At 48.3% G+C, this 13,773-nt stretch overlaps 1 long non-coding RNA gene across 3 annotated transcripts in view; it reads left to right on the top strand.

The window, feature by feature from the left end:
* Nucleotides 1–2,584: 2,584 nt before the first annotated feature.
* LOC109436702 (uncharacterized) overlaps nucleotides 2,585–13,773 on the top strand; it is a 133,580-nt gene continuing 122,391 nt past the window's right edge. The window contains exon 1 of one of the 3 annotated variants that reach the window (XR_012497382.1): nucleotides 2,585–2,928. This is a non-coding gene — a long non-coding RNA (uncharacterized LOC109436702). The remainder of the gene's footprint in view (nucleotides 2,929–13,773) is intronic. The other 2 variants (XR_012497384.1, XR_012497383.1) reach the window with 2 other exon arrangements.

Genomic DNA, 13,773 nt, shown 5'->3' with positions numbered 1-13,773 from the left:
GGTTTAATCATTATCAATTTCTCTGCCGGGTAGAAACAAAACACCAGACCTTTGGTTGAGCAGGAAGGAAGAAAGAAGCAGGTGGTGGGACATTGGACTGGGAGTCGGGACACTTGATTCTTGCAGTGACCCTGTCACCAGCATGCTATGAAACCTTGCTCAAGCCACTCCATTCTCGACCTCCGTTTCTTCTTTTCTATAATTTGGGGATATTGGACTTGGAGACAAGTAATATTCTCCAAGTCTAGCAAGCATGTGTCTGTTTTTCCCATAAGGCTATAAGCTCCTAGAAGGGTTGGTCTGATGCATCTTTAATCCTCAGCATCTCTATCACAGGAACCGTGTTCCGTGAATACATGGAGGGCTTGCCTGTAGGGGAAGGGGGCTCCCTACAGCCTGGGACCTCTGTTAGGTGGGCCTAGATCAGGAGACAGCCCTAAGCTCTAGCCCTTCGCTTGCTCTTGCCTCAGATAGCTTGCTTCACTGAGGAGTGACCCCTTCAGTCCATGGAACCTTCTATCAAGGGGTAGTTGATGGGAAACATCAGTTTGTTTACTTTTCATTAACTTCTCTCAAGTGGGCTGTGTAAGGTTGAGAGGATGCTGGGAGCTGGTCCGATGGGTAGATACGTAGGCCTGGGTTAGCCTCTCTTCCTTTAAGGGCCCTCTTAGGCCAATTTATCTCCTCTCTTCCTTACTTATCCTCAATTCAAAGCCATGCCTCAGCGAACATCTCCCAGCCCCCAGTCCTGGGAGTCTCCAGCCTTACTCTGCTCTCACTCGGAGGCCAGCTGCCCTAATGAAGGGAACCTATGTTCCTGCATGCATCCCCACGCTCCTCCAGAGTGAGGCCCTGCTGGCTGCACGGATGGCCCAGTAATTGCCCTGCGATTGATCTGCTGATGGTAATTCTGAAACAGCCATCGGTGCTCTGTGGGGGAGTGAGTGGTGGGGATGTGGCATTATGAAGGAATGGCCTTGACTGTCAAGGAGTCTCAGTGAAGTTGCAGTGGCTGTCAATTCTGCATGGCACTGCCAAGTTTCTTGTGGAAGAGAAAATGGGGAACAAGGTGAGGGGTGTCACTCCTTGTCCTGATTGGCTGATGAAGTTAGGGGGGATCAGGAAGTGGACTCTTTATCCAGGACCTGCCAATGCCTTTTGCCATCAAGGAGCTGAGGCACTGCTGGTGACCCGAAAGTGACATTTCAGGTTGGTGTGCCAAGTGAAGTCCCTTCCCATGGGAAAATAACTCCAGATGACTGGGTCACATCCAAGCTGAGAGAGTGCCTGAGCTGTTGACTTAAAAAAAAAAAAAATGAGTGTAAAGAGGATAATAAAACTTGGTTTCAGCACTTTACTTACATGTCCACAGTCCCATGCAGAGAAGTCCCTCAAGCCCAGCTCAACTCCCCAAGAAAGGCTGGGAAATACAGTGCAAAGATGCTGGGCCTGAAGTCTTAGGTGTTCCAATGACAACCAGTGAGACCTCTGGGGAGCTCTTTACATGCTGAGGCTTGGTTAGCTGATTCGAAAATGGAGATTCCAATAGAACAGGGAAGGTGAGAGAATTACGTGAGAAAGCAGTTGGGAAAATGCTTTATAAACCATAAAGCACAAACAAAAATTAGCTATCACAGTTTTGTTCACTTTTAGCAGCTGCCAATAAGTAGCATTTCAAGTCAAGATTTGTAATACAAAGTTTTTCTGTGTCACAGAAGCCACCGTAATCTCTGCCCCAAAAGGCAATGAGAGCTTACAGGGTTTGAACAGCTCTCCCTTGCCATCCCACCACCAGCCCCTATCATCGCCCCACCCCACCTTTCAGCTCCTAAGACCTTGGACAAGTGACCGCATCTCTTTTAAGCCTTATTAGCTCTGACATAGAATTCACTGGAACATGAATTCTTCTTATCGTCTGTCACTTCTCTCCTCCTCCCCATTTCTTCCCCATCCTGTACTAAACTTTTTATCATGTGGACGTGCATTTCCCTCCCTGAATCTTTTTTTCTTTGCTACCTCATCTACACACCCCCTTTCTTCATATTCTATGATTTTTCCAGGTTTTGGCCAGAGAGATCTTTGTCTTGCCCCCCAAGAGGTATCCCTAAGAATTCTTTAAGCCAGTGGGAGGGAAAAGGATCTCATGTATTTTGGGTACCAGAGATAATCAGATAATCGTGCAATTAGCAGTAATTTTATCGCTCCTGTAATTTCCTTTTAAGGAGAGGGCCCTATAAAAAAATAAGCGTGATTTCTTCTTTTTTTCCCCTTGCTGTTGTTTTGTCTGGAGTGTCTGTCATCAGTAATTTGGTCCGACACCCACGCGCTCTGTGAAGAAGTGAGGGGGGAGGGGAAAGATGCAGGAGGCAGACTCCTGGGGAAGGGAATCTGCCAAGCGGGCAGCTCTCCTAGGCTCCCCGCCAGGCACAAACTTCAAGAGGCAACGAACGGGATGAGGCCACTCCGGTCTCCAGCGACAGACTCCTGTCTCTATAGCGACTCCCCCTGACTGCCCCAACTCAGTACTGGGGCGGCTGGGGAGGTACACTGAGCAAAGACACCCGAGTCTGGGAGGGTGCAGCTGGGCTCACGTGGGACTTGGTGACAGGGAGGGAGGCCTTCCTATTAACATTTCGCAGCTGGGGTGCCGGGGGCAGCGTTCCAGGGTCCAAAGGCCAGGCTCGGACCCCCCACGTCGGGGCCCAGGGCCAGGGCTGGGCACCGCGCTCGCCACCTCCCACTCACCCAGCCTTGCTGTGACACCGAAGGGTAAACACCCCCAAGGCCTTATGCAAATTCTGGGCGATTTCCTCTCCTCCCCCAGAGCAAAGCCTGCTGAGTGTTCCTGATTCGGGCCGGCTGAGCAATCAGTGCCAGATAAGCTACGGGGACCCATAATTGCCCTGGAGTGGCCTGGGACTTTGCAAGGTAAGCACACGCGGTGTTCCTCCTTGGCTCTGGGTGCTAGCGGCACACTGGGCGCCCGCTCCCCTCCGCCCCCCCCCTCCACACACACACCACGACCGGATGCGGGGACCCGCGGAAGTGGGGTGTGGGAGGGCGGCCGCGTGGGGCTGCGCCGGGCCAGGTGAGGCGAGCGCCCACTCCGCGCAACTGAGACACCAGCCTTGCGCTGACAGGGCGGTAGTGGGGGACGCTGGTGGGGACAGGAGAGACTTGTGGCAGTAGAGGGGCCACCTCGCCATGCCCCGGAGGCAGAGGGCCTTGGGGAACACGGGACCCTCCTGTCCCTTTCTTCCGGTGGAGCGGAGCCTCATTGATGAGCCTTGTCATCATCCTTCAAGTGTAATTTTTTTAAATTGCAAAAATCTTACAGAGCTATTAACCTCAAAAGAGTTTAACATATGGCAGACCGAGTCTCCCTCTTACCCTAATTATAAGGCTTGCAGTAATGGGGCTGTCTTTTAAGTTACAGCTGCTGCGCTTTTGGCTTTCGCTAACATTACATCCTATTAAAGAGCTACATTAAATGCATGCAAATTGCCGGAGCGACCGCGCTCTCCCCACCAATGAGGGGACCGACTGCAGCCGAGGCAGTGATACCGAGGGTCAGACTCACCCTGCTGAGAGCGCCATATGATCTATCAATCAAACTCCTCTCATTAATTAACTAATTCATTAAATATCTTTATATATGAAGGCCCGGCCAGGCGGAACATTGTGTTGACAGGGACATCCCATCAGCACTTAGCCCTGCGTGCTCCCTTCCTCTCCCTCACAAATCACCTTATGACTAAGAGGGGTCAACTTCCCAGGGTCTGCAGGGTACAGAAGCAGCACTGTGGATGTGCCCACTCCTGGGGACGCCCTCCTTGGGCCTCCAGCTTATTGTCCTTCCTGTGTCTGGCCTCTCCTGGTATGGTTGTAATGCGCTGCTTATGGGTCTGGTGCCTCCACTTGCCTGATACCCCGAGAGGGCCTGGACTGGACTGGACCTTGCTCATCTTGTAACCCCAGCGCCTAGCACGGGGCCCACCACATGGCGGATACTCTAAGTGTTTGTGGAATGAAGGATGACATGCTGTATTGGAGTGCTTTCCTCTCTACCGCAACCCAGCACGCAGGAGGCCTTCCTTTGCAATGCTCTCTGGAAGACTGGTCACTCCAGGGAGGACAGGAGGACAGCCATGTGAGCAGATGGCATCCCTGGAGAGCAGTAGCTTAATGGTGGTCCTGGAGGAGGGGAGGGATGGGGAGAAAGAAACTTTTGAAGTTCAGAGCTGGTAAACCACGTAGCCACAATAGTCAGACATTGAAGGAAACTCTTGTAAGAAGAAAAAAGCTATGTCATTCTATGAACAAAAAAGAGACATTTTAGAATGAATGGTGGGCTTCCTTAGTTGTTTATATACATATATAGGTATATATTTGTTGTATATACTTACATATATATACCCTATATATTTGTTGAACAACTATTACATAATCCTTTCCTATAACTATCTCATTTAATGTTGACATCAACTTTGCCAGGTGGTTATTTTTACTTCTAGGCTATAGAAGCAACAGCCCAGAAAGAGTAACTTATCCAAGGTCAAATGGCAGAGCCAGAATTCAGACTCAAGCTTGCTGGATCCAAAACCAATGCCTACAGCTATGTCATCAACATGTGAAAAATAACACTTGAGATCAGTGGATGTGCTGCTTTCCTAGTTGCCTGCTGTTCCCTTGTTCACACGGTTGTCTTTCCTTGTTTTGTAGCAGCCACTGTCTTCTCTGCTGGGCTGGTGGGTTTTTGCTCTATGTTTGGGAAGGTGGAGATCACAGCACACTCCATGATCAAGGCTGCGGGCTCTTCACTGTGCTTAGAATGGCTTGGAGTGATTTTTCATGTAGAGCACCTGTGGCAGACAAACCCAGCTGTCTCAAAATAGTGTGCCTGCAAAGACCTGAGCCTTGAGCAGCTGGGTACCAGGAATGGGGATGGAATGGGCACCTCCAAGTCAGCTCCTGGAGAATTCTCCTTTATCAGGCTCTGGCCCCTTTAGAGAGGGCAGTCACAGGTGAGGGCTGCAGGTCAAAATAAAGAGGGTGTATGCAAGTGTTAGCTATAGTTCCTGCTATTCAGTTCATGCAAGTTTCCAATCCACCAAATGAAATGAGGTGCACAGGCAACTTCCAAAGCTGGGATATTCCTGGGAAACACATGCCCAGATCCTTTTATCCTCCCTGTCTCCCCGCTGTTCTCCATCTCACTCACCCTCTTGCCCTTGTGAGACACGGGGCTGATGGACTTTGGCTGTTAGCAGCCGTGATGTTGGACACCAACCTCACCATGGGCCTCTATAACTTCCTCTGGCCCCCTCAGTTCCCAAGAATAGTTTTGAAATGGGGCGTGCTGTGCTAATGGGGGTTAATGGTAACCTCGGAATCAATTTTCCCTCCCAGAAGAAAATTCTCCCGGCTCTGGCTGCACAGACTATAATAGTGAAAATGGCTCTAGATTTGAAAAATTGGCACGTTGTAGTCCAACAAGGCAATTTTTGAATTGCTCCATGCAGCTGTGCTCCTCTGGATGCTATGCTGCATGCGTCCTAAAGCTATAGGATGGAGAGCATTTTCCAGCCAAACAGCTCTAAGCTGGCTTTTTCTTCTACCACCCTAGCCTGAATTTGTTTTGTTGTTCACCTGCCCCAAATCCTTGGAGATTTGGCCTCTACCTTAGCAGCTGCCCAGAGGTATTGGACAAGGAGAGAGTGTCATGGCTTTTTGCAGAACCTCACTCCTGAGGGCAAAGGGCCTGGGAACAAGGGTTTCCTAAAGACCATGGGTCCATACACAGGCTGCAAGGAAAGGCCAGGAGAGCACAGGACCACTGCTCCCAGCCAGGTTTTCCTGGCCAGTGTCAAAGCTGGGCCTTTCTTGGACTGCATGATGACAACCCAGAAGAGGAAATGTGTGTGATCACTGTGTAAGACATTTGATTTTGGTGATCTGTGTTTTCTCTATTATGAAAGGCAAACCATTTGTCTTGTTTTTATAAACATTAAAATGCAAAGCAAGAAAGGCATCTCAGGATAACAATATATAATATGTATTTCAAGTACTAGAACCACAGAATGGTAGAACTGTAAGGCAGTTTAGTAGTTACGTAGTACACATCCTCATTGTACAGATGGGGAAATGGAAGTTGCCTAAGCTCACACATCTGGGTGTGGGGAAGGACTTGTTCCCATTGTCCTGTGCTCCAGGCTTATTTAGTGGCCAGTTGTTCGATTTCTTTGTTCCTGGGGCCACAGCGCTCTTCTTCCAGTGTAGTCCCCCTTCCCTGAGTCCTCTGACTATTGGCCCCTACTTGGTGACTCAAGATGACAACCAAGCAATGTGTTGAAATGGAACATGGAACAAGTGCTAAACTGGGACTTGACCTGCTCAATGGTCGCTCTGCTGTCCACGTTGCCCCATTCCAGTCCATTTCCCTCAGTACATCCTGTGATTTCTACCACGCCCATGGATCATCTCATTCCCGCACTCCTCTGGATACGGTCCAGGCTCCTTTCTGTGGTTTGCCCTGTGATTCATGATGTGACTTGTGCCTATTCCTTCAACCTCATGGCTCACAACCATTTGCCTTCCCCCCTCTCTTCACCTCATCATCTCCAGTTTTCCTGTCATGCTGACATTTTCTTCACTTCCTTAATGTGTCTGGCCCTCATTCACCTTCACATTCCTCATTTGCCTTTGACCGTTCAATTATACCCTCCTCCTAGAAGCCCCTATCTACCCCAACCTGTCCTGTCATCCTCACCTCTCTTCACCTGGATAGCTCCAACTCATCCTTCAGTTTCAGTGAGACACCAGTTTCCCCTCACTGAGCCCCACAGCCTGCATTAGATGCTCTTCCTGTGGACTCCTGCAGAACACTTTACTTCCCCTATCTATCCCTTACCACTCTGTATTGCAATTGCCTGATGGCCAGTTTGAATCTCCCATTAGAATGTAAGCTCCGGGCGGGCAGGCAGGGTCATATCATGTTCACTCTTTTATGCACAACACCCTGAAGACGGTCTGGCTCATGACAGGCACTCCAGGAGTAGTTGAATGACATATGAAATGATGCTACCACTACTATAATAACAACAGCTGGTATTTGTTGAGCGCTTGCTTTCATGTGCCAGAAACGATGCTAAGTGCTTTCTGTGCGTCATCTAATTTATATTCGTTCTTTAATGAATTGAAGGAGGCCAGAGACAAGGGTACTCATCCTGGCTCTGTCACTCTCTCACTATGTGACTTTGAACAATTATGTGGTTTCCTCATCTTTAGAATGTAGGAGAGAGAAGGAGGCAGGCCACATTTAATTTCTCAGTTCTTTTTCCCAGGGAAAGAGGAAGCAAGAGTCAGTCCACCTGGGCCTCGCAGAATCAACCCTCAGAACTGAGGCAACCAGCAGACACAGAGAGTCAACTTTCTAGTCTGGGAGCAGAAGGAGAGGGATATGGCCAAGAGGCTGGGAAGGGCAGCAGGTTGCTCTCCCACGCTGTGGTAGAGCTTCAAAATAGAGGAGCCCGCTGCTAGCTGAGTCATTAACGCTGGTCCTCGCCCTCACCTCGGGCATTGTCTGATATAAGTAATAGCTTGTTTGGTGGATTTTGCCTTCTATAGAAATCCCCCCAAGAGTGAAGTGCTGCATTCAGCCGGGAGAGCACAGGCCTTTGTACGCTGATGGCTAGGCCTCCGCTGAACGTGTTTGGAGTTGGTTATCAAAGGGGCGGATAAATTAGAGTGCAGAGATGAAAAGAGAGGAAGAGGGGTCCTTTCATGAGCAGGGCTGAGCACTTAGGCAGCTAACGTGGGGCTGGAAAGCCCCAAGGCTGGCCCTCTTGCCTTTCGGCAACTGTACTGTTATAGGCAGGCCTGGCTATAAACCGTGATCCACCCCAAATTCAGATCCAGCCAGGCCCCGGGGGACAGGAAAAGGGGTGGCAAGTGATGTTCATAACAGAATGACCTCCAGTGCCTGAAGGAAGGCTGCTGGGAAACTGATGCACACTTTCCCTCCTTGCCTATTATCTCGTTCAGCCCGAGTTTGATGTTGCACAAGCCTTAAGCTCTCACCCCTTGGATTTATTGAAATCACATTCTGATGGCACTGAAGGCTCCAAGGGACCTTTTTAGTCTTATGGATGCTATTCAGGGGCTTGGACTCCTGTCTTTGTTGCCCCACACCCATCTTCGTCCCTCCAGCGTCTAACACACACAAGATGGTTCTCAGGATGGTTTTATGAAGTGCCCTGATCAGAGAGGAAAATGGAGCTCCCCAAATAAGGGGTCCTGGGCATTTGCCCCTCTCTATGGACTTGGCTTCTGATGTCCAGATTCAGAGGCCAAGCTGGGCACACAGCTGTCAGCTGAACCACAGGCAGGGCTGCCTAAATAATAAGTTCACCGAGTGCCCAGTTTTTTCCTGCAAGAATACCTCCCTCTGTTTTTCAGTGGGTCTTTTCCCCCCTATCAGTGTCTCTGGACGCTTCACTGACAGCTTCTTACCCTGCTGGGTCTCAATCAGCAAGGTCATGCCTCAAGAAACCAGACTTGCCTTTGGTTTGCCCATTAGTGACTAACCCTTATCAACATCTTAGGTGTGTATCACTTTCCAGCTGGAAGGGACCTGGGACACCAAGCTGTAGACCTGTTAGTAAAACCTGTTGGAGTTACAGATATTTTAAAGAATTGTTTGAAACTTGTGATCCTTTACCCCAGCAAAATACACATATTCTCATGCATACAAAATTTATCTGCCATTTTTGAGGTCTGGGCCTTACACATCGAGTCTGATTTAATTGGTCCTGGGTGGGTCTGGGCATTAGGGCTTTTCTTCTAAAACACTCTAAGAGATCCTAATGCAGCCAGGATTGAGAATCATTACCCTAGGACCTCTTGGACCCCCTCCCCCGATTAAGAACCCCAGCTGTGGACAGCCAATGTCTGCACAGAAAGGTGCATAGGAAGGTACATTCCGGGGCTGTTGCAGGAATGGGTTAGACACCATGAGCAGATTGTCATTTTGCCCACTGCGTTTAAAATCCTTTCCTTCTTTCCTCTCCCCTTGAGGGGTGCTTCTCTGGTGTTCACTTAAAATAATTTAAGCACACCACTGTGGGAAGGGAGCCTGGTTGCCTTGATGTGCTCTGTCATTTCAAGGAGCTCAATAAAAATTTAGTTTCGGTGTTCACTCAATGCAACTTCCGAATGCAGGTCTTATGTTGCAAACCAGATTTCTCTTTTCATCTGGTCACCCCCAGGGAAATTCGGTATTTGAAATTCAAACAATATTTGGGCTAAGAGAGTTTCTCATTATATGTGGTGGGGAAGGCCAATGAGAAGAAAGCACTGAGAAATGATTGAGTGACATTTCTATTTGCTAGTTTGACTTTTCCACCAGTGGCACTGTGCTTTCGGGCTGCCAGAGAACTTCAGCTTCCTGGTGAGGACTGGAAATGCCAGGCCGCTGGAAAAATCATCTGGAGGAGAAAAATGTGAGGGGGTTGGCAACAGATCTGAAGTCAATGTGACCTCAAGCTAATATCATTAGTAGCAATGGGTGTAAGAATTCTGTGTTTCGCACAAGTTCTATCTAGGGAGGAGACTGTTCGAGTTCTAGACTCTGGAGGTTGACGGGAACTCAGAAGTCATCAGAAGTCATACAACAGTACCTTGTTTGGCAGGATAATCCCCTCTCTAACATCCTGACACTGGTCAAGCATTTAATTTTTAATTTCTTTGGCTTAAAACAACACAAATATTTTAGCTTACATTTCTGCTGGTCAAAATATAAATGACAGGTTCTTTTTATTAACTTGTGAATTGGGTGTTTTTATCCCCATTTTAATGAGAAATTTATTTTTTTATGTTATGATTTTTTTATTAGTTTCAGGTGTACAAACGACATAATGATTAGACATTTATACCTCTCAAAGGTATAAATGTCCACAGCAAGTTTACCACTCATCTGACGTCATACATAGGGTCAAGCATTTAAATTGATTCATACATTTATTCATACATTTTTTGAGCACCAACAATGTCTGGAAGTTGGCAAGGTGTACAGAGGAATTCAGAGACTGACAGGTAATACCTGCCCTTAAGTAACTTACAGTTTCCTGAGGACCTGAATAACTACAATGTCTGGGAGACATGGTACATGCTGTGAACGCAGGCAGCTGAGGGCAAGAGAAGTTACCTTGACTGAGAATCCATTAGGAGCCAGGTCCTTTCTCCAAATTGCTTCCTTTAATCATTATAACAACTCTTGAAAATAAGACTGTCATCACCCCCTTTTTACAGACAAGGAAGCTGTTGCTCAGAGAGGTGAAATTGTTTTCTCAAGGTGACAGAGCCAATAACAGGAGTGAGCATGTTAACCCAATATGTTCCAGGCCAATGCTCTTACCACTGTAGCAATCTACTTTCCTAAGAGGAGTTCAAATACAGACATGATTCTTTTCTAGCCAGGGTAGGGGATGAACAGAGAGAGATAGAGCAGGCAGAAATAGGGAGATAGATGACACACTGAGAACAAAGCTACCCAGGCTGGATAGTGCTTGGAGAAGACACACTTACACCTTGGGCTGGAATATTGGGACAGAGATAACCAAGTAGGAAGGTGAATTAGAATAGATTTTTTAAGGCATGGAAGCTGAGGAGTTAGGATTTGTGGTGGGATAGGTAGAGAGAAGCCCCTAAAAGTTTTTGAGGACAGAGGGAGTATAAGGTGATCATTGCTACTCTTGATTTAGGAGTAAGAGTGGAGATTCTGAATCCTGGCTCTATCATTTCCCAGCAGATTATTTAATCTCTCCGTGCCTCAATTCCCTCACCTGTAAAATGGGAATGATAACTAGCACTTACCTCATGGAGTTGGTGTAAGGATCAGATAAGTAATATATATAGAATGCTTAGAATAATGCCTGGTACATAGTCAGCTCTTCTTAAATCTTAGTAATAATTTTAGCCTTTGGGAATTTGATTCTGATAATAGTGTATATAGCAGGGGTTGAAGAGGGGAGAGACAGAAGGCCCAGATGTTAGTTAGGAGGCCATTATTATAACCAGAGCAAGAGAGTCTAAGGGCTTCACCATTGGTACCACCTTGAGTGGTACCAATGGAACTGTGAGGAGATGACAAACACTGGGGGGGTAGAATCGGTGTTATTCTGCTTCTGTTTGGTGGTGGGGGTGCATTCAGGAGTCCCCTGAGATCCCTCTCAGCTAGGAGAAGAGTAGTGTCAGTCATAAAACTTGGCATGGGGAAAAGTTGTAGGCTAGTGGGGTAAGGTGAGAAGTTTGGTCTAAAGCTGTGTTAAATTAGAGTGAGAAGCAACTACAGAGCTGAACGAGGAGATAAGGAGGGCAGTGTAGTTTTGTCCCTGGCTGGATTCTACGTGGCTGCTCTGCTTTGTGCCCCCTGGATCTTGGCCAGCCCATCTCCACTCAGCTCCCGTTCTCCTATCTCCTCTGAGCTCTTCCCAAGCCTCCCACATACCTCATTCGGCTGTTTTCTCAAATGGCAGGGCATGAGGATTCTGGGTCCCCGTCAAAGCAGGCCATGTGTCCTGCTCTTGCCTTGGGTGCCTGTGTGGGTGGACTTCCCAGGCTGTGTGGACTAGGAGAAAGAGGAAAGCACTGGAGGAGGGTGGTAGGTAGCAATAGAAAACAAGTGTGCCTCAGGAAGAGAAAACTGATAAGTGACCAGCTTGAGGGCTTCTGAGGGCTTCCTGCTGCCACAAGAATCCCTTGATGTGGGCCCAGTGCCCTTCTGAACTCCCAGGCCTGTCTGATAATGTGCACGTATGTGCATTGTGGGGGGTGGTGCCAGCTCACTGCCTTGAAAGGACATGGAGGAAGGCTAGATGGCCTCTGGTGAGTAGGGTGCTCAGCCTGGATCCCTCCAGCCCTCCAACCTCCATTTGTTCACACACTGCCTGTTGAGCACATTACTGCTGCTGTCACCATAGCCATAGATTCAGATTGTTCCCTGAGTTATGCATCAGGGATTCAGACAAAAGGAGGCCTGAACTGAAAGAGGAGTCTTATAACAAAATGACCAGCTGCTGTCATCCAGGCACTGCCTCTGCAGAACTGCCTCCAGACGGGCTGCAGCGTGTCAGGCCAGACCTGCCTGGGCTTGGCAGGGGGTCCTGTGGGCAGACAGAGTCAATTACCCAGAAAGGTTCTATTTAACCTCCCCCGCTGTTTGCAGACCCTGCCCCTGCCTCCATAGTCTCCCTGGCCTCTGCAAAAGCACCAACAGCCTGCGCAGGGACCGCTGCCTGCCAACCCTGTCCTTGGACTCATCTAGTGCCACCAGCTCCAGAGGGCCAGCCTCCTGCCCTCCTCAGCTCTAGGGCTGCCCACTCTGGCCCTTGGCCAGTGGATTTCCACTCCTTGCCAACAGACCTCACAGGATCATCAGGTGGAAGGGACATCAAGGGGCTGCCTCCTGTCTCATGTTCACTGGGCAGGTGGCCTCCTGCCCTCTTTTGGAGCCACAGCCCTCATGCTCCCCAGTCACCTGTCCTCGCACAGTGGGTGGTTATGACCTGAGCGCTGGAGTCAGACAACATGGGCTTAAAACCTGGACCAGCCACACTCTGCTGTGTGAACTGGCACGTTAGTTTCACTTCTTTAAACTTCAGTTTCCCTGTCTGTGAAATGAAAATAATAACAATATTATACATCTCATAGGGCTGCAGTGAGGCGCAAAGGAGGTGGTGCGTATACAGTGCCTGAAGGGTCTGGCACAGGCTAAATGCTTAACTAATATTCTTCTTTTCTTCCTCTGCTCCTTCCCCTTCTTTCTCCTGTGTCCCCTTTCTCTTCTTTGTCTTTCTTTCCTATTTATTCCTTTAAAACCCTTACTATCGGGGAGTTTGCTGTTTTGGTTCCTCCTCTCTGCTATGGAAACCTGAATTGGGAGAAAACCTAGTTTCTAGTCCAGGCTTATGTACCAGTTCTCTTCATACAGCATTTAGTCTACAACTCCAAAGTATGTCGTGAAATTAGGGTATGTTCCCCCAACTGCTGAACTCACAGGTCAAGGACGCTGTTCTACAACCTGAGAGCCACCGGCTTCTTCCTGTTCATCACTGAAGTTTTGGGTTTCACAGATGTTTCCTCTCTGTCTGCCCCTCAACAAGCCCAGTCATATCCCGGTCCGAAACATCCAAAGGTGCACTTCAGAGCTCTGTAAGTATAATACTGTAATGGAATTTCAACTTCAGACATGTGCCCAATTGATGGAAGGCAGAACCCTCAGTCATTTGGTCATTAAGTCATTCAAGAAACACTTACTGAACGTTTACTAAGTGCCTGGGAGCTGAGGATTTAAAGGCAAATAAGACACAACCCAACCCCCCTCAACAAATGAGCAGTCAGATGGGAAGGTAGGTAAGGAAACAAATAATTACAAGACAATGTACTATATGACCGAAGTAAGAGTAATGTGACTGAAAAAGAGAGGTTTGGAGAAGCTTCTTTGACTAAATGGAAAGCCACATTCTGCAGCTCAAATAGGATTTATCTGAGAAAGGCTGGAAACATGGAAACCTAACCTGTTCCTTCAGCCTTTTGGGGAGGAGTGGTACCTAAAAATGGAAGCAACTCACTGTTTAGTGGGCTCCAATCCAGCCACCAGCAATCTTTCCAATTTAGACTTTTCTGGAATCCATTCACAAGGTCCTCTGTCCGAGGGACCTATCTCTGGTGGCCAGGCCATAGCTGGAGCAGAAGGCTCTTCATGCCTCTCAGATT

The sequence above is a fragment of the Rhinolophus sinicus genome, linkage group LG06, assembly GCF_036562045.2.
Source record: "Rhinolophus sinicus isolate RSC01 linkage group LG06, ASM3656204v1, whole genome shotgun sequence".
NCBI lineage: Eukaryota > Metazoa > Chordata > Mammalia > Chiroptera > Rhinolophidae > Rhinolophus > Rhinolophus sinicus.
This window is presented reverse-complemented; position numbering and strand designations above follow the sequence as displayed.